Here is a 20,790-nt window from a genome sequence, read left to right on the forward strand (position 1 = left end):
ATGCACCAGCACCAGAAATAGACCCATCAGAGCAAGACCTACCACACAGAACCAGACAACTCCTAGCACAACTCCGAACCAACAAATCACCAGCCCTCCACTCCTACCTACACAACATTACACCGGACACACACCCAACACCACTCTGTGCGCTATGCGGCACGCAAGTGCACGACACACAACACCTGTTCACCTGCACAAACATACCCACCACACTGACTCCGGAGGACCTCTGGCGAAACCCAAGCGGAGTGGCGGCCCTGCTCGCCCGCTGGGCGGAGGAGGGGGGTCTGGGGATCCGGGAGACGGAGTGAGGGCCCGGTCCCCCAATGTCGGGGCACGGGTGGGGTCGACAACAACAACAACAACAACATAAAAAAAGACTTCCCCTTTAAATATTCCTGCTGCATAATATATCTCCTTTCCTTTCGTAAAGGATGGTCAGAACCTTTCCTAAGCATTATTAAAATTTAGACGATCTTTGCTCCAGGTGCTACCGGCTCATCTCACTCGGTTAGGATAGGAAAGGAAAGTTCCTATGCCAAAATGATAATCCAAAAAGGGCCCCTGTTGGTGGATAATCAGGCCATGGGAGGTGTGAGTAAATTGTGAGGGGGTGTTGGCTGGAGCTAGAAATAATTTTGGTGTCTTGTCCCTGCAGTAGGTTCATTAAAAGAGCAACCAGTGTTTTCACCACCATGGTCGGATCTTACTCTGGAGGGTAAGCCATACAGGCAGGTGGCTTGGACAAAATATTTCAACACTGTCAAAGCTGTGTTGCCTGTGCTCCAGTTGAAGGTACGTTATTAGCCTGGAATTCCCATCAATGCCGGCATGTGTCACAAACACCCACCTGTAAAACAAACATGAAAAGAATAATGATTAAATACAAGAAAACAATCAAGTTTCATATCTTGTTTGAAATATCATCTCGGTAGAGAAGGTATTGCTGTGCACTTAAGACTACATGGAGGCAATTTGGAGTTTGTGTAACTTGGATATACAAATGATAAAATTCAATTTAATCTGTGCTGTCCATACAATATGGCTTTCTAATGCTCCCACGAGTACAAATATAAGATGATCCCTTATTACCGAATGAGACGCATATGCCCATCTATGTGCCATAAACTATTGGGGAATGGCACATAGTATGTTCTTCTAGCCACAGTCTGGCTCCATCTCTGGGCTGCAGCAGCTGGCTCAATACGGTTGAGGATTTCTCGAACTCTTTTTCTTTGTACTACAATACCATCAGCACGCAGGTATGCCCTCATCATCTGCAACAGGTTCATAAAACAACACAATAAAGAAAGTACACTTTCACAATGAATATAATGATATATACATGAAGGGACAAGAGTATGTAGAGGAACACTTGCTTCCGAGCCTGATCTGGGAAATTGGCTGTGCAATCTTCTGACATGCTCTTCCAGGTCAACATCATGAATGGGAGTAAATCTATTTCTGGCTGAAATCTGAAAAAACTTCATTTTTTTTATGCAGGTATGAAGAGGAACAACACAACATCTCAGTGATGGCTCTCACTGTAAAGCCCTGAGTGGGGAGCAGTTCAATTTGATCACTTGTAATGTCAAGTGCTGGTCTTCCTCGTCTACCTAAAGTATGGAAATAAAAGGATTAAGGAATTCAAGCAAACGAATCACTACGTGTTTTTTATATACTGTATACAGTACAGGCATATAGACACAGATGTACATAAAAGTATATGCAGCTTCAAAACCACGAGCAGCTATTTTCTCTAACCATTTTACTCAAGAAAAAAATAATTCAAACTTATAATTGAATAACTAAAAGATCACTAGTTATTGCTTAAAAGTGTACAGCCATCGCGTTACTTAATAGTCTACTGATTTGCAGGAAAACCACTGGTATAAAACGACGTTTGACAGGGTGATAGAAGGTAAGTCACAGCAAGTCGTCAGTAAAACCCGTGTGTAGTTCGAATAAAAATACATACGAAAAACCAATGACAAAAAATGGTAGCCATTTTACCTGTGTGCAAACGATGTGCCACATGGGAACAAACACGTCCACCATTAGGAGTGGGTCCCGCAATGATGACAGATCGGAGATCTATTGGACTTTGAATCAAACTTTGAATAGTATCAGCGCTAAACTGGTCACTAACTCTTCTTAAATTAGCAATTGAAATGTTTATCGCGCGTGCTTCACTTTCACCGGCAGACCCTTGATGACAGGCACTCTCTATTGCCCTGCACCTTCGCCGAATACGTCTCAGGACACTGTCCGCCATTGTTGTTTTAAAAAACTAAGTGGGCACAGAATTTCCAAAATCATGAGCCCTGACTGGTGGGATGACACTATTTTGAAACGTACAGCCAATAGGATACCGTTACATGTTTTCGTAATCATCCTTATTTGCATTTAATGCAAGTACAGTGTAATGTCACTAGCACTACAAGTGGGCACATTTATGGCCTTACATGTTCACTAGTAAGCGTCAAAATCATCTTACCAGTGAACTAGTGGGCACATTTATGGCCTTAAATGTTCATTAGTAAGCGTCAAAATAATCTTATTAGTGAACTAGTGGGCGTTTTGCGGCTTACATGTTCACTAGTAAGCGTCAAAATGACCTTACTAGTGAATATTTAAATATTTTAACAATCAAATATTTTTCAACTGTGTTTTAGATATGAATTGTATGAAATAAATCAGTGAAGCCCCATTCAAATTCTACTCTATCTAATCTGCTCGATCACACTGCTGTCAACCTGCTGTACCTCCAAACTCCTTGGCTTATTCGCAGTTGGAGGGTTCCCCCCGAACGGGGGGACAAATCAAGGAACCAATCCCTGCACCCCGAACGGGGTGCCCTTACGGCCGTTTTTTTTTTTTTCGGCTAACCGCCCCCTGAACCTGGCAGGGTGGCGGGCGGACCTTTTGCTCCAGGCGGGGGACATAGAGACAAATCCGGGGCCCACACAGACACTCTCACGCACGCAACAAACACACACACAACTACCTGGACATGCGACATTTGCACACAACAGATTACAAGAAGACAGACATCCTTCAGATGCAACCACCACACACCACACTGGGTACACAAACATTGCACAAACATAAACACTAGACAATACAACATAACATGGAAATGCAGACTACATCCCAAAACACCACCACGAACAACAACACCTCGTAGGACACCAACAGGCAGCAGAGCACAAACAGACCAAAACAACACACTCGCCTCACCAACACTACCCTCAAACGCAACACGGACAGACAACTCCAACAGAGATACAACAAACACAAGACCACCCCCCCAAACCTGGACCTGCAATAGTTGCAATAGAATCATCACACGCAGACAAACCTCACTCAGATGCAACTCAACACACCCACACTGGATACACAGACATTGCTCCGGCATCACCACCCGCCAATACACAAACACGTGGACATGCAGAACACACACGCAAACAACAAACATATGTTTATATATGCAGCTTCAAAACCACGAGCAGCTATTTTCTCTAACCATTTTACTCAAGAAAAAAATAATTCAAACTTATAATTGAATAACTAAAAGATCACTAGTTATTGCTTAAAAGTGTACAGCCATCGCGTTACTTAATAGTCTACTGATTTGCAGGAAAACCACTGGTATAAAACGACGTTTGACAGGGTGATAGAAGGTAAGTCACAGCAAGTCGTCAGTAAAACCCGTGTGTAGTTCGAATAAAAATACATACGAAAAACCAATGACAAAAAATGGTAGCCATTTTACCTGTGTGCAAACGATGTGCCACATGGGAACAAACACGTCCACCATTAGGAGTGGGTCCCGCAATGATGACAGATCGGAGATCTATTGGACTTTGAATCAAACTTTGAATAGTATCAGCGCTAAACTGGTCACTAACTCTTCTTAAATTAGCAATTGAAATGTTTATCGCGCGTGCTTCACTTTCACCGGCAGACCCTTGATGACAGGCACTCTCTATTGCCCTGCACCTTCGCCGAATACGTCTCAGGACACTGTCCGCCATTGTTGTTTTAAAAAACTAAGTGGGCACAGAATTTCCAAAATCATGAGCCCTGACTGGTGGGATGACACTATTTTGAAACGTACAGCCAATAGGATACCGTTACATGTTTTCGTAATCATCCTTATTTGCATTTAATGCAAGTACAGTGTAATGTCACTAGCACTACAAGTGGGCACATTTATGGCCTTACATGTTCACTAGTAAGCGTCAAAATCATCTTACCAGTGAACTAGTGGGCACATTTATGGCCTTAAATGTTCAGTAGTAAGCGTCAAAATAATCTTATTAGTGAACTAGTGGGCGTTTTGCGGCTTACATGTTCACTAGTAAGCGTCAAAATGACCTTACTAGTGAACTAGTGAGCGTTTTGTGGCTTACATGTTCACTAGTAAGCGTCAAAATGACCTTACTAGTAAACTAGTGAGCGTTTTGTGGCTTACATGTTCACTAGTAAGCGTCAAAATGATCTTACTAGTGAACTATTGGGCGTTTTGTGGCTTACATGTTCACTAGTAAGCCTCAAAATGATCTTACTAGTGAACTAGTAGGCGATGTGTGGCTTACATGTCAACTAGTAAGCCTCAAAATGAACTTACTAGTGAACTAGTGGGCACATTTATGGCCTTACATGTTCACTAGTAAGCGTCAAAATGATCTTACTAGTGAACTAGTGGGCGTTTTGTTGCTTACATGTTCACTAGTAAGCGTCAAAATGACCTTACTAGTGAACTAGTGGGCGTTTTGTGGCTTACATGTTCACTAGTAAGCGTCAAAATGATCTTACTAGTGAACGAGTGAGCGTTTTGTGGCTGACATGTTCATAAATAAGCGTCAAAATGATCTTACTAGGGAACTAGTGGGCGTTTTGTGGCTTACATGTTCACTAGGAAGCGTCAAAATTACCTTACTAGTGAACCAGTGAGCGTTTTGTGGCTTACATGTTCACTAGTAAGCGTCAAAATGACCTTACTAGTGAACTAGTGAGCGTTTTGTGGCTTACATGTTCACTAGTAAGCGTCAAAATGATCTTACTAGTGAACTAGTGGGCGTTCTGTGGCTTACATGTTCACTAGAAGCCTCAAAATTATCTTACTAGTGAACTAGCGGGCGTTTTGTGGCTTACATGTCAACTAGTAAGCCTCAAAATGATCTTACTAGTGAACTAGTGGGCACATTTATGGCCTTACATGTTCACTAGTAAGCGTCAAAATGACCTTACTAGTGAACTAGTGGGCAATATGGAATAAATACTCAAAGGGCTTGCCAGGCAAGCCCATTGAGTATTTAAAGGGTTCAAAGGGCTTGCCTGGCAAGCCCTTTGAGTATTTATTCATCCGTGATGGTATTGTAGACCAATGAGAGCACGTCCGACAGACACGTGGACTTCGGGCGGCCAATCATGATGCATTTCGAGCCAAGCCCCAACAAAAACGGAGGAGAAAACTTTCAGACGCTTTGAAAGCTTTTGGGGTACATATTACTCTTGTTGTTACACAAAATTTTGTTTTACGATTATTTTAGGCGGTAACGTTATGGTGTAAATGTCAAATACGTGGTCAATTTATCAAGATGAAGCCTGCTTAAAAATTTGCTCCAACAATTTTGGAGATGTGTCTGACTTTGACAGCAATGGCGGCAGTTCAACGCTGACAGTCGCAGTCGGGTGCAGATTTATTTCGGCAGGACTTTCTAAAATCTGCCGTTTGCTCTGACAGTTCTCTGTCTGACAGTCACATTTTGTCTTATTACTCACAAGCTAATTGACATTTAAAAAAAGAGTTAATGTTTGGAACACGATTTTGCTCTTACTGTTTGCTGCCTTAGTTCGTTTGAAATATTCGCTTCCTGCATTACATGAAGTACATTTTTTAATATTCACAAGACTGTAACTGTGCATTATAAATAATGTCACATTTGCACTATGTTTTACTGGATCTACAACTAAACTAGGTCCTCGTTTCTGGGAGAGTCCACAGCACCTCCTGTATCACAACCATTCTGCCGGCACACCTTCAGCAGCACGATGTTTCTAACGGGAGCTGGAGGGTGATCAGCTTCATTGAAGAACAGGAGGAGGAGAGGCACAACGTTTGTCATTTGTGATATGTTTTTAGACTTTTCTCCTAACTAAAAAAACTATGTTTTGTTAATTTCTTGATATAGTTCTTGTATTTAAATATTTTAACAATCAAATATTTTTCAACTGTGTTTTAGATATGAATTGTATGAAATAAATCAGTGAAGCCCCATTCAAATTCTACTCTATCTAATCTGCTCGATCACACTGCTGTCAACCTGCTGTACCTCCAAACGCCTTGGCTTACTCGCAGTTGGAGGGTTCCCCCCGAACGGGGGGACAAATCAAGGAACCAATCCCTGCACCCCGAACGGGGTGCCCTTACGGCCGTTTTTTTTTTTTTTTCGGCTAACCGCCCCCTGAACCTGGCAGGGTGGCGGGCGGACCTTTTGCTCCAGGCGGGGGACATAGAGACAAATCCGGGGCCCACACAGACACTCTCACGCACGCAACAAACACACACACAACAAACTACCTGGACATGCGACATTTGCACACAACAGATTACAAGAAGACAGACATCCTTCAGATGCAACCACCACACACCACACTGGGTACACAAACATTGCACAAACATAAACACTAGACAATACAACATAACATGGAAATGCAGACTACATCCCAAAACACCACCACGAACAACAACACCTCGTAGGACACCAACAGGCAGCAGAGCACAAACAGACCAAAACAACACACTCGCCTCACCAACACTACCCTCAAAGGCAACACGGACAGACAACTCCAACAGAGATACAACAAACACAAGACCACCCCCCCAAACCTGGACCTGCAATAGCTGCAATAGAATCATCACACGCAGACAAACCTCACTCAGATGCAACTCAACACACCCACACTGGATACACAGACATTGCTCCGGCATCACCACCCGCCAATACACAAACACGTGGACATGCAGAACACACACGCAAACAACAAACACCCCAACACCACAACCCCCGAACAACCCACAAAGAACAACACCCACCAACAAAAACAACAAACACACACTGACCATACTACAAATAAACATCAACGGCATCCAAAACAAGAAAACAGAACTAGAAGAACTCGCCTCACAACAGCACGCAGACATCATCACCATACAAGAAACCAAACTAGAAAAACAACACAACACACCTCGTCTCACCAACTACACCAGCATTAGGAAAGACAGAGAACACAAGGGAGGAGGAGGACTGCTCACATACATTCACAAATCAGTCACATTCACTCCCATGAACATCCCCAACAACATTAACACCAACACTACAGAAATTCAAACCGTAAAGATTCACATAACCAACCACAAAAGACTACACATATGCAACATGTATATACCCCCCAGAGATACCACCCGACCAGACCACGCCACAGAAGACACAGACATCACCAACACCTTCCAATACATAAACTCGCTGAACAACACCATTCTAACCGCAGACATCAACGCTCACTCAACACAATGGCACTCTCCCTACGACGACCACAGAGGCACCCTCATTGCAGACATACTACAGAACTCCCAACAAATCACTCTAAACGCAAACACACCTACCAGAAAACCTACAAACATCAACCAACAACCAACATCACCGGACATCACAACAGCCAGCAACAGCATCACAAACAGAACAACATGGACCACAATACACGCACTCAGTTCAGACCACCTTCCTATCAAAATCACACACAACACGCGTGCTCCTTTCCGCCTACAACAACACCTTCAAACTTACACAAATTACAGGAAAGCAGACTGGGAAGGATACACCTCTGAAATAGAATCAGCACTGGAGAACTTAACCATACCTGACAACATCCACACAGCCAACACCATGCTCACAAACCTCATACTTACAGCAGACAAACACCACATACCCCACGGAAAAATAAAAAGCAAATCACTTCTCCTACCACAACACATCAGAACACTCATCAGCCAAAGAAACGACATCAGACAACAAAACCACCAAGACCCACGCATCACAGACCTAAACAAAGAAATAGACAAACAAATCCAAAAACACAAACAAGAGCTATGGAAAGAACACTTAACGGATGCATGGAACCACAGACACAAACAATACATACTCTGGAACACAGTAACAAGACTATCTAACAAAGAACAAAAAGCACCAGAAAACACCACAATACAGTTCGGACAACACACGGCAATATCCAACAAACAGAAAGCACGAGCATTCAACAAACAATTCACCAACATAATACAACACAAAACCAACAGAACATACAGACAACTACAACGCAAAATACGAAAACTCAACACCACGCCCATAACCATCACAGAACAACAAGTCAAACAAGCACTACAACGCTCCAAAAGCAACAACTCCACAGGCCCAGACAACATAAACATCAGACATCTGAAACACCTAGGCCCCAAAGCAATAACACTACTCACACACACTTACAACACATCACTCAACACCAACACCATCCCCGCAATATGGAAGACTGCAAAAATAATCCCAATACCAAAACCCAACAAAAACCACGCACTCGGCCCATCCTACAGACCAATAGCACTACTCAGCCCAATAGCCAAAACAATGGAAAAGGTAATACTACCCTTCATTACCAACAACACTCAACTACCCTCTCACCAACACGGCTTCCGAAAACAACACTCCACAACCACAGCACTACACCACATACACAACATCATAGCCACAGGTTTCAATCAACAAAAACCACCACAACGAACAGTTGCCATAGCCCTAGACATGTCCAAAGCCTTTGACACGGTAAACCTACACACACTCACAAACAAACTCAACAACACTAACACCCCAAACATCATCATCAAATACATCTTCAACTACATAAGGGGACGCAGACAATACACTCAACACCGGGGGGAAACATCAGAACACAGAAACACGAAAACGGGGGTACCACAGGGGGGAGTACTTTCACCAACACTATTCAACATATACATGGCAGACTTACCACAACCACCTCCAAATGTACACACAGTTACATATGCAGACGACATCACCATTCTATCCACACATGTCAAACCACAACAGGCACAACAACAAGTACAAAAATATCTCCACGACATATACAACTGGACAAAACAGAACCAACTCACACTCAACGCAGACAAAACCACCACCACTCTGTTCACACCGGATCCGGCAGAATACAGCAACAGGCTCACTTTACAAATAGATAACACCACCCTACCCACAGTCCGCGAACCCAAAATACTGGGATTAACATGGGACCCCAAACTCACCTTCTCAAAACACACACAACACACTCTAACCCGCGCCAAGCAATCAAACAAAATACTTAAAGCCTTAACAACCACTCACTGGGGAAAATCCAAAGAAACTATACTCACCACATACAAAGCAACCACACTCACACGCCTCGAATACGCAAACACTATATGGTCACCAACACTATCGGACACAAACAAGACAAAACTCCAGACCACACAGAACACAGCACTCAGAATAGCAACAGGATGCACACAAGACACAAACATACAACACTTGCATGAGGAAACAAAAACTCTCCCACTGAACACCCATCTAAAACTACACGCATCGCAAATCAGACAAAAAGCCCAACACCCAACCCACCCACTACACCCACTCACTCAACAACCACCACCACCCAGACAAAAGAAACAAACAATCTTCCACAACAACAACTACACACACAACAAAGACACAGCACCACAGGACACCAACAACGACACCATAAAACAGAACATGAAAGACATACACACCCACTTTGTACAAACACACTTGGACACCAGACAACACAACAAAGTAATACATGCACCAGCACCAGAAATAGACCCATCAGAGCAAGACCTACCACACAGAACCAGACAACTCCTAGCACAACTCCGAACCAACAAATCACCAGCCCTCCACTCCTACCTACACAACATTACACCGGACACACACCCAACACCACTCTGTGCGCTATGCGGCACGCAAGTGCACGACACACAACACCTGTTCACCTGCACAAACATACCCACCACACTGACTCCGGAGGACCTCTGGCGAAACCCAAGCGGAGTGGCGGCCCTGCTCGCCCGCTGGGCGGAGGAGGGGGGTCTGGGGATCCGGGAGACGGAGTGAGGGCCCGGTCCCCCAATGTCGGGGCACGGGTGGGGTCGACAACAACAACAACAACAACATAAAAAAAGACTTCCCCTTTAAATATTCCTGCTGCATAATATATCTCCTTTCCTTTCGTAAAGGATGGTCAGAACCTTTCCTAAGCATTATTAAAATTTAGACGATCTTTGCTCCAGGTGCTACCGGCTCATCTCACTCGGTTAGGATAGGAAAGGAAAGTTCCTATGCCAAAATGATAATCCAAAAAGGGCCCCTGTTGGTGGATAATCAGGCCATGGGAGGTGTGAGTAAATTGTGAGGGGGTGTTGGCTGGAGCTAGAAATAATTTTGGTGTCTTGTCCCTGCAGTAGGTTCATTAAAAGAGCAACCAGTGTTTTCACCACCATGGTCGGATCTTACTCTGGAGGGTAAGCCATACAGGCAGGTGGCTTGGACAAAATATTTCAACACTGTCAAAGCTGTGTTGCCTGTGCTCCAGTTGAAGGTACGTTATTAGCCTGGAATTCCCATCAATGCCGGCATGTGTCACAAACACCCACCTGTAAAACAAACATGAAAAGAATAATGATTAAATACAAGAAAACAATCAAGTTTCATATCTTGTTTGAAATATCATCTCGGTAGAGAAGGTATTGCTGTGCACTTAAGACTACATGGAGGCAATTTGGAGTTTGTGTAACTTGGATATACAAATGATAAAATTCAATTTAATCTGTGCTGTCCATACAATATGGCTTTCTAATGCTCCCACGAGTACAAATATAAGATGATCCCTTATTACCGAATGAGACGCATATGCCCATCTATGTGCCATAAACTATTGGGGAATGGCACATAGTATGTTCTTCTAGCCACAGTCTGGCTCCATCTCTGGGCTGCAGCAGCTGGCTCAATACGGTTGAGGATTTCTCGAACTCTTTTTCTTTGTACTACAATACCATCAGCACGCAGGTATGCCCTCATCATCTGCAACAGGTTCATAAAACAACACAATAAAGAAAGTACACTTTCACAATGAATATAATGATATATACATGAAGGGACAAGAGTATGTAGAGGAACACTTGCTTCCGAGCCTGATCTGGGAAATTGGCTGTGCAATCTTCTGACATGCTCTTCCAGGTCAACATCATGAATGGGAGTAAATCTATTTCTGGCTGAAATCTGAAAAAACTTCATTTTTTTTATGCAGGTATGAAGAGGAACAACACAACATCTCAGTGATGGCTCTCACTGTAAAGCCCTGAGTGGGGAGCAGTTCAATTTGATCACTTGTAATGTCAAGTGCTGGTCTTCCTCGTCTACCTAAAGTATGGAAATAAAAGGATTAAGGAATTCAAGCAAACGAATCACTACGTGTTTTTTATATACTGTATACAGTACAGGCATATAGACACAGATGTACATAAAAGTATATGCAGCTTCAAAACCACGAGCAGCTATTTTCTCTAACCATTTTACTCAAGAAAAAAATAATTCAAACTTATAATTGAATAACTAAAAGATCACTAGTTATTGCTTAAAAGTGTACAGCCATCGCGTTACTTAATAGTCTACTGATTTGCAGGAAAACCACTGGTATAAAACGACGTTTGACAGGGTGATAGAAGGTAAGTCACAGCAAGTCGTCAGTAAAACCCGTGTGTAGTTCGAATAAAAATACATACGAAAAACCAATGACAAAAAATGGTAGCCATTTTACCTGTGTGCAAACGATGTGCCACATGGGAACAAACACGTCCACCATTAGGAGTGGGTCCCGCAATGATGACAGATCGGAGATCTATTGGACTTTGAATCAAACTTTGAATAGTATCAGCGCTAAACTGGTCACTAACTCTTCTTAAATTAGCAATTGAAATGTTTATCGCGCGTGCTTCACTTTCACCGGCAGACCCTTGATGACAGGCACTCTCTATTGCCCTGCACCTTCGCCGAATACGTCTCAGGACACTGTCCGCCATTGTTGTTTTAAAAAACTAAGTGGGCACAGAATTTCCAAAATCATGAGCCCTGACTGGTGGGATGACACTATTTTGAAACGTACAGCCAATAGGATACCGTTACATGTTTTCGTAATCATCCTTATTTGCATTTAATGCAAGTACAGTGTAATGTCACTAGCACTACAAGTGGGCACATTTATGGCCTTACATGTTCACTAGTAAGCGTCAAAATCATCTTACCAGTGAACTAGTGGGCACATTTATGGCCTTAAATGTTCATTAGTAAGCGTCAAAATAATCTTATTAGTGAACTAGTGGGCGTTTTGCGGCTTACATGTTCACTAGTAAGCGTCAAAATGACCTTACTAGTGAATATTTAAATATTTTAACAATCAAATATTTTTCAACTGTGTTTTAGATATGAATTGTATGAAATAAATCAGTGAAGCCCCATTCAAATTCTACTCTATCTAATCTGCTCGATCACACTGCTGTCAACCTGCTGTACCTCCAAACTCCTTGGCTTACTCGCAGTTGGAGGGTTCCCCCCGAACGGGGGGACAAATCAAGGAACCAATCCCTGCACCCCGAACGGGGTGCCCTTACGGCCGTTTTTTTTTTTTTCGGCTAACCGCCCCCTGAACCTGGCAGGGTGGCGGGCGGACCTTTTGCTCCAGGCGGGGGACATAGAGACAAATCCGGGGCCCACACAGACACTCTCACGCACGCAACAAACACACACACAACAAACTACCTGGACATGCGACATTTGCACACAACAGATTACAAGAAGACAGACATCCTTCAGATGCAACCACCACACACCACACTGGGTACACAAACATTGCACAAACATAAACACTAGACAATACAACATAACATGGAAATGCAGACTACATCCCAAAACACCACCACGAACAACAACACCTCGTAGGACACCAACAGGCAGCAGAGCACAAACAGACCAAAACAACACACTCGCCTCACCAACACTACCCTCAAACGCAACACGGACAGACAACTCCAACAGAGATACAACAAACACAAGACCACCCCCCCAAACCTGGACCTGCAATAGTTGCAATAGAATCATCACACGCAGACAAACCTCACTCAGATGCAACTCAACACACCCACACTGGATACACAGACATTGCTCCGGCATCACCACCCGCCAATACACAAACACGTGGACATGCAGAACACACACGCAAACAACAAACACCCCAACACCACAACCCCCGAACAACCCACAAAGAACAACACCCACCAACAAAAACAACAAACACACACTGACCATACTACAAATAAACATCAACGGCATCCAAAACAAGAAAACAGAACTAGAAGAACTCGCCTCACAACAGCACGCAGACATCATCACCATACAAGAAACCAAACTAGAAAAACAACACAACACACCTCGTCTCACCAACTACACCAGCATTAGGAAAGACAGAGAACACAAGGGAGGAGGAGGACTGCTCACATACATTCACAAATCAGTCACATTCACTCCCATGAACATCCCCAACAACATTAACACCAAAACTACAGAAATTCAAACCGTAAAGATTCACATAACCAACCACAAAAGACTACACATATGCAACATGTATATACCCCCCAGAGATACCACCCGACCAGACCATGCCACAGAAGACACAGACATCACCAACACCTTCCAATACATAAACTCGCTGAACAACACCATTCTAACCGCAGACATCAACGCTCACTCAACACAATGGCACTCTCCCTACGACGACCACAGAGGCACCCTCATTGCAGACATACTACAGAACTCCCAACAAATCACTCTAAACGCAAACACAACTACCAGAAAACCTACAAACATCAACCAACAACCAACATCACCGGACATCACAACAGCCAGCAACATCATCACAAACAGAACAACATGGACCACAATACACGCACTCAGTTCAGACCACCTTCCTATCAAAATCACACACAACACGCGTGCTCCTTTCCGCCTACAACAACACCTTCAAACTTACACAAATTACAGGAAAGCAGACTGGGAAGGATACACCTCTGAAATAGAATCAGCACTGGAGAACTTAACCATACCTGACAACATCCACACAGCCAACACCATGCTCACAAACCTCATACTTACAGCAGACAAACACCACATACCCCACGGAAAAATAAAAAGCAAATCACTTCTCCTACCACAACACATCAGAACACTCATCAGCCAAAGAAACGACATCAGACAACAAAACCACCAAGACCCACGCATCACAGACCTAAACAAAGAAATAGACACACAAATCCAAAAACACAAACAAGAGCTATGGAAAGAACACTTAACGGATGCATGGAACCACAGACACAAACAACACATACTCTGGAACACAGTAACAAGACTATCAAACAAAGAACAAAAAGCACCAGAAAACACCACAATACAGTTCGGACAACACACGGCAATATCCAACAAACAGAAAGCACGAGCATTCAACAAACAATTCACCAACATAATACAACACAAAACCAACAGAACATACAGACAACTACAACGCAAAATACGAAAACTCAACACCACGCCCATAACCATCACAGAACAACAAGTCAAACAAGCACTACAACGCTCCAAAAGCAACAACTCCACAGGCCCAGACAACATAAACATCAGACATCTGAAACACCTAGGCCCCAAAGCAATAACACTACTCACACACACTTACAACACATCACTCAACACCAACACCATCCCCGCAATATGGAAGACTGCAAAAATAATCCCAATACCAAAACCCAACAAAAACCACGCACTCGGCCCATCCTACAGACCAATAGCACTACTCAGCCCAATAGCCAAAACAATGGAAAAGGTAAAACTACCCTTCATTAACAACAACACTCAACTACCCTCTCACCAACACGGCTTCCGAAAACAACACTCCACAACCACAGCACTACACCACATACACAACATCATAGCCACAGGTTTCAATCAACAAAAACCACCACAACGAACAGTTGCCATAGCCCTAGACATGTCCAAAGCCTTTGACACGGTAAACCTACACACACTCACAAACAAACTCAACAACACTAACACCCCAAACATCATCATCAAATACATCTTCAACTACATAAGGGGACGCAGACAATACACTCAATACCGGGGGGAAACATCAGAACATAGAAACACGAAAACGGGGGTACCACAGGGGGGAGTACTTTCACCAACACTATTCAACATATACATGGCAGACTTACCACAACCACCTCCAAATGTACACACAGTTACATATGCAGACGACATCACCATTCTATCCACACATGTCAAACCACAACAGGCACAACAACAAGTACAAAAATATCTCCACGACATATACAACTGGACAAAACAGAACCAACTCACACTCAACGCAGACAAAACCACCACCACTCTGTTCACACCGGATCCGGCAGAATACAGCAACAGGCTCACTTTACAAATAGATAACACCACCCTACCCACAGTCCGCGAACCCAAAATACTGGGATTAACATGGGACCCCAAACTCACCTTCTCAAAACACACACAACACACTCTAACCCGCGCCAAGCAATCAAACAAAATACTTAAAGCCTTAACAACCACTCACTGGGGAAAATCCAAAGAAACTATACTCACCACATACAAAGCAACCACACTCACACGCCTCGAATACGCAAACACTATATGGTCACCAACACTATCGGACACAAACAAGACAAAACTCCAGACCACACAGAACACAGCACTCAGAATAGCAACAGGATGCACACAAGACACAAACATACAACACTTGCATGAGGAAACAAAAACTCTCCCACTGAACACCCATCTAAAACTACACGCATCGCAAATCAGACAAAAAGCCCAACACCCAACCCACCCACTACACCCACTCACTCAACAACCACCACCACCCAGACAAAAGAAACAAACAATCTTCCACAACAACAACTACACACACAACAAAGACACAGCACCACAGGACACCAACAACGACACCATAAAACAGAACATGAAAGACATACACACCCACTTTGTACAAACACACTTGGACACCAGACAACACAACAAAGTAATACATGCACCAGCACCAGAAATAGACCCATCAGAGCAAGACCTACCACACAGAACCAGACAACTCCTAGCACAACTCCGAACCAACAAATCACCAGCCCTCCACTCCTACCTACACAACATTACACCGGACACACACCCAACACCACTCTGTGCGCTATGTGGCACGCAAGTGCACGACACACAACACCTGTTCACCTGCACAAACATACCCACCACACTGACTCCGGAGGACCTCTGGCGAAACCCAAGCGGAGTGGCGGCCCTGCTCGCCCGCTGGGCGGAGGAGGGGGGTCTGGGGATCCGGGAGACGGAGTGAGGGCCCGGTCCCCCAATGTCGGGGCACGGGTGGGGTCGACAACAACAACAAAAACATCAACCTGCTGTAAATAATGCCTCCATTCATGATTGTAGAAACCCAAGAACGGTAAACATGTGATTATTTTATTTTAAAATATAAGAAGCCTATGTTTTGCAATTGTGCTCATTTTCATTGTATTGCACGACAAATATAATAGATGAGCCGGTTTGGGGACATCATCAACCAAGCTGCTGCTCCAATTGCAATGCAATATATTGTCCTGCTCTCCTAAATTCGCATCTACACCACAAATTATAACATCCTAACTGATTTAGCAACAACTGAAAATTCACATCATTATTTAGGGAGTTGCATAACTGTTGCATTATATGGTGCCCTATTCATTTTATTTAGTATAGCATACATATATAAAAGTGGAAAGATACTGCAGAGCTGTGCCATTACTCTTTATCTCTGTGTACATAATAAATAAACATCACCTACAGATACATTGGTAAAAATTGCTTGATTCCTTCTGTATACTGTAGATATTACGCAAATGGCGGTAAATAATTGTGAAAGCTCAGAATCAGGTTTTAAAGGGTTAATTCTTTGCTGGGTGGAGCTCTTATCATGGAGCCAATAGGAGGTGTCCTCGGGTGGTGTCCGTCCCTCATTCAGCTCGGGTCCTCCACCAGAGGCCAGGAAGCCCGAGGGCCCCGCGCAGTACCCCCGCCGCTCCCAGCACCGCACACCTCCGGACCGAGATGTCCGACGCTGGTCCCGGGATCTGTCGCAACCACCCATCCAGTCCGGGGGTCACTGCCCCGAGCGCCCCGACCACCACAGGCACGACCGCCACCCCCACCCCCCAGGCCCTCCCCAGCCCCTCCCCGAGCCCCTGGTACCCCCCGAGCCCCCCATGCTCCCCCCTCCCGATGCCTCCACCACCTGGGACCGCCACATCCACCACAACGGCCCTCCTCCGCCCCCCATCCACGACCACGACATCTGGCTGGCTCGCCACCACCATCCCGCCAGTCTGGATCCGGAAGTCCCACAGGATCCCCGCTCCGCCACCCTCCACCACCCTCGGAGGTGCCCCCCACTCCGACCCCGGGGCCCCCAGTCCACACTCCGCACAGATGCCTCGGCAGACCACGCCAGCCACCTGGCCATGGCGCTCCACGCAGGCCCCCCCTGCCAGCATCCCACACCCCGCAGCCACGTGCCGGATCGTCCCAGGCGCCTCCCCGCACAACCCACACCCCGGGTCCTGTCCGGCGCGGCACATCCGGGCCTTGACGGCTCCGGCGCCCAAGGCCCGCTCCTGAGCAGCCAGGATGAGCGCCCCTGCGCTGTCCCCCAGGCCAGTCCCCTCCAGCCACCGATAGGACTTCTTGAGATCAGCCACCTCAGCCACGGTCCGGTGGCACATCCCGCGTAGGGGCCCGCCCCACCACGATGGTCCCCCCCCCAGCGCCCGTCCCTCCGCTCCCCACTTGGGGCAAAAAATGAGCACATAACACCATCCAGTGTGGGTCCTTGGGCAAGAGCCTTCACGCTAATGCGTACCTCATACAATGATGAGAGACAATAAAATGAATGACATGCCAGCTCAGACGTCGCCCGGCCAAACAAGGTCTGCGTCAGGTGCTGGGGAACCAGAGCACCTTGATGAAAAATGGAGCAGAGATGGGCAAGATGCAATAACATGGCTCTGTTGGAATGCTACTACTCAAGCAAGCCTAGTCAGAGAGGTTACATGGAGAGAATGTGGGCTAAATGGTTACTTCGAAACCCACAGTCACGGGTGGCCACGAAACAACTCATAACTCAGTGTTCCAACATCCACAAACGGCAACTGCTGTCACAACTTGAGATTGATGAGGTACAACGCAGGTTCCATGGTGAGGGGCCCCAGGCTGCCAGATCAGAGGAGGAGTTCATACCAGAGTGAATGCAGATGATGAGATTGGGAGGCCAGCCCCAATGAATGAAATGCTGAGCGAGGCAGCAACTGACCTGAAAGCTAAGATCATGGCAAGAATGAAAGCTGGGAAACCTAGAATCCGATTACAACGGCTATGTGAAGTACCACCTGAAAGTCTCTTGGAAAGTGTGAATTCAGCACTGAGGGCGATCCTTACCGTAACGATCACGGAAATGAACTGATATACGCTTCAGCATCAGTGATCCTTGAGATGCTTGGCTATAAGAGCAACCATGGAAGCCATGAGATACATTACCGACCATGGAAAAGACGGTTGGAGGCTAAGATCAAGGCGGCTCGGAAAGATGTGAGTCAATTGACTGAGGTCCAGAGAGGTGTGATGAAAAGGCCGATCCTGAGAGGTACATCCAGATGACCATATATGAAGCACTCGAAACAAAGGCTCCAAGCCTTGTCCAGCCGCCTAAAGCGGTACACGAAAGAGAATGAGGCCAGACGAATAAACAGGCTGTTTGCAACACAACCTGCGAAAGTGTACGCTCAGTGGCAGGGTCCTAACAACAGAGCTGATCCACCAAGACTGGAAACTGAAAGGTACTGGAGAGGCAGATGGGAGAAGGAGGTTGCACATAACAGCAGTGCACAATGGCTGGTCACCCAAAGAGAGGAGCACAGACACCTCCCTGAACAGAACCCAATTACCATAACAGTGGCAGACATAAAGGAAATAGTCTCAAATATGAAGAACTGGACAGCACCAGGCCCGGACATGGTCCACACTTACTGGCTAAAGAGACTCACAGCACTCCATGAGCGCCCAGCAGCACAAATGAACCAGCTGCCTAGGGATGGGACTCACCCAGGATGGCTAACCGAAGGGCGAACGATCCTTATCATGAAAGATCCCTCAAAGGGTGCAGTCGCATCCAACTATCGGCCAATAACCTGTCCCTCCACAATTTTGGACGCTCATGTTGCGGCTAAGATAAGTGCACACATGGATCAATACATGAGCGAAGCACGGAAGGGCATTGGTAGAGATACCAGGGGAGCCAAACATCAGCTCCTGGTTGACAGAACAGTCGCACAAGACTGCAGGTCCCGATGTACCAACCTGTGCACAGCCTGGATTCATTAAAAGAAAGCCTATGACTCGATGCCACATACATGGATCACTGAATGCTTGGATGTGTATAAGGTGAACAGGACCCTAAGAGCCTTCGTTGCGAACTTGATGAGGATGTGGAAAACCACACTTGAAGCCAATGGCAAGCCACTTACCCAAGTGTCCATCAAATGTGGCATATACCAAGGTGATGCACTCTCCCCATTGCTGTTCTGCATAGGACTGAACTCCCTAAGCCAAGTAATCACCAAGACAGGCTATGGATACAGCCTCAGAAATGAAGCTACGATCAGTCACCTCCTCTACATGGATGACATAAAGCTGTATGCTAAGAGTGAAAGGGACATAGACTCCCTGATCCACACAACCAGGATCTACAGCAGCGACATCGGGATGTGATAGTCGGATGGTGACTAAGAGAGGAACGGTAGTCCGGACTGAAGGGGTCTCACTCCCCGAAGGAACAATAGCAGACATTGAGGACAGCTACAAGTACCTCGGTGTACCACAAGCCAATGGCAACCTTGAACTGGCAACAAGGAAAGCGGCTGGGGACTAGTGAGTGTGAGAGCCACTGTCCAGGATGAAACATCCAAGCTCCATGAATACATCAAGGAGAAGGCTCCAACGGATGACGTACTCGGAGAATGTCTCAGACAATGGGCAACAGAGGATGAGGCGCTGGAAGAGGGACCATCATCGGAGGACAAGCCCCTACACGGGATGTACCACCGGACCATAACTGAAGTGGCCGATCTCAAGAATTCCCATCAGTGGCTAGAGAGGGCTGGCCTGAAGGACAGTACAGAGGCACTCATCCTGGCTGCTCAGGAGCAGGCCCTGAGCACTAGAGCCATTGAGGCCCAGATATACCACACCAGACAAGACCCAAGGTGTAGGTTGTGCAAAGAGGCACCTGAGACGATCTAACACATAACTGCAGGGTGTAAGGTGCTGGCAGGGAAAGCCTATATGGAACGCCATAACCAGGTGGCTGGCATAGTCTACCGAAACATCTGTGCGGAGTACGGACTGGAAACCCCAAGGTCAAAATGGGAAACACCTCCGAAGGTGGTGGAGAATGACAGAGCGAAGATCCTATGGGACTTCCAGATCCAGA

This window comes from Hippocampus zosterae, chromosome 12 (genome assembly GCF_025434085.1).
Source record: "Hippocampus zosterae strain Florida chromosome 12, ASM2543408v3, whole genome shotgun sequence".
NCBI lineage: Eukaryota > Metazoa > Chordata > Actinopteri > Syngnathiformes > Syngnathidae > Hippocampus > Hippocampus zosterae.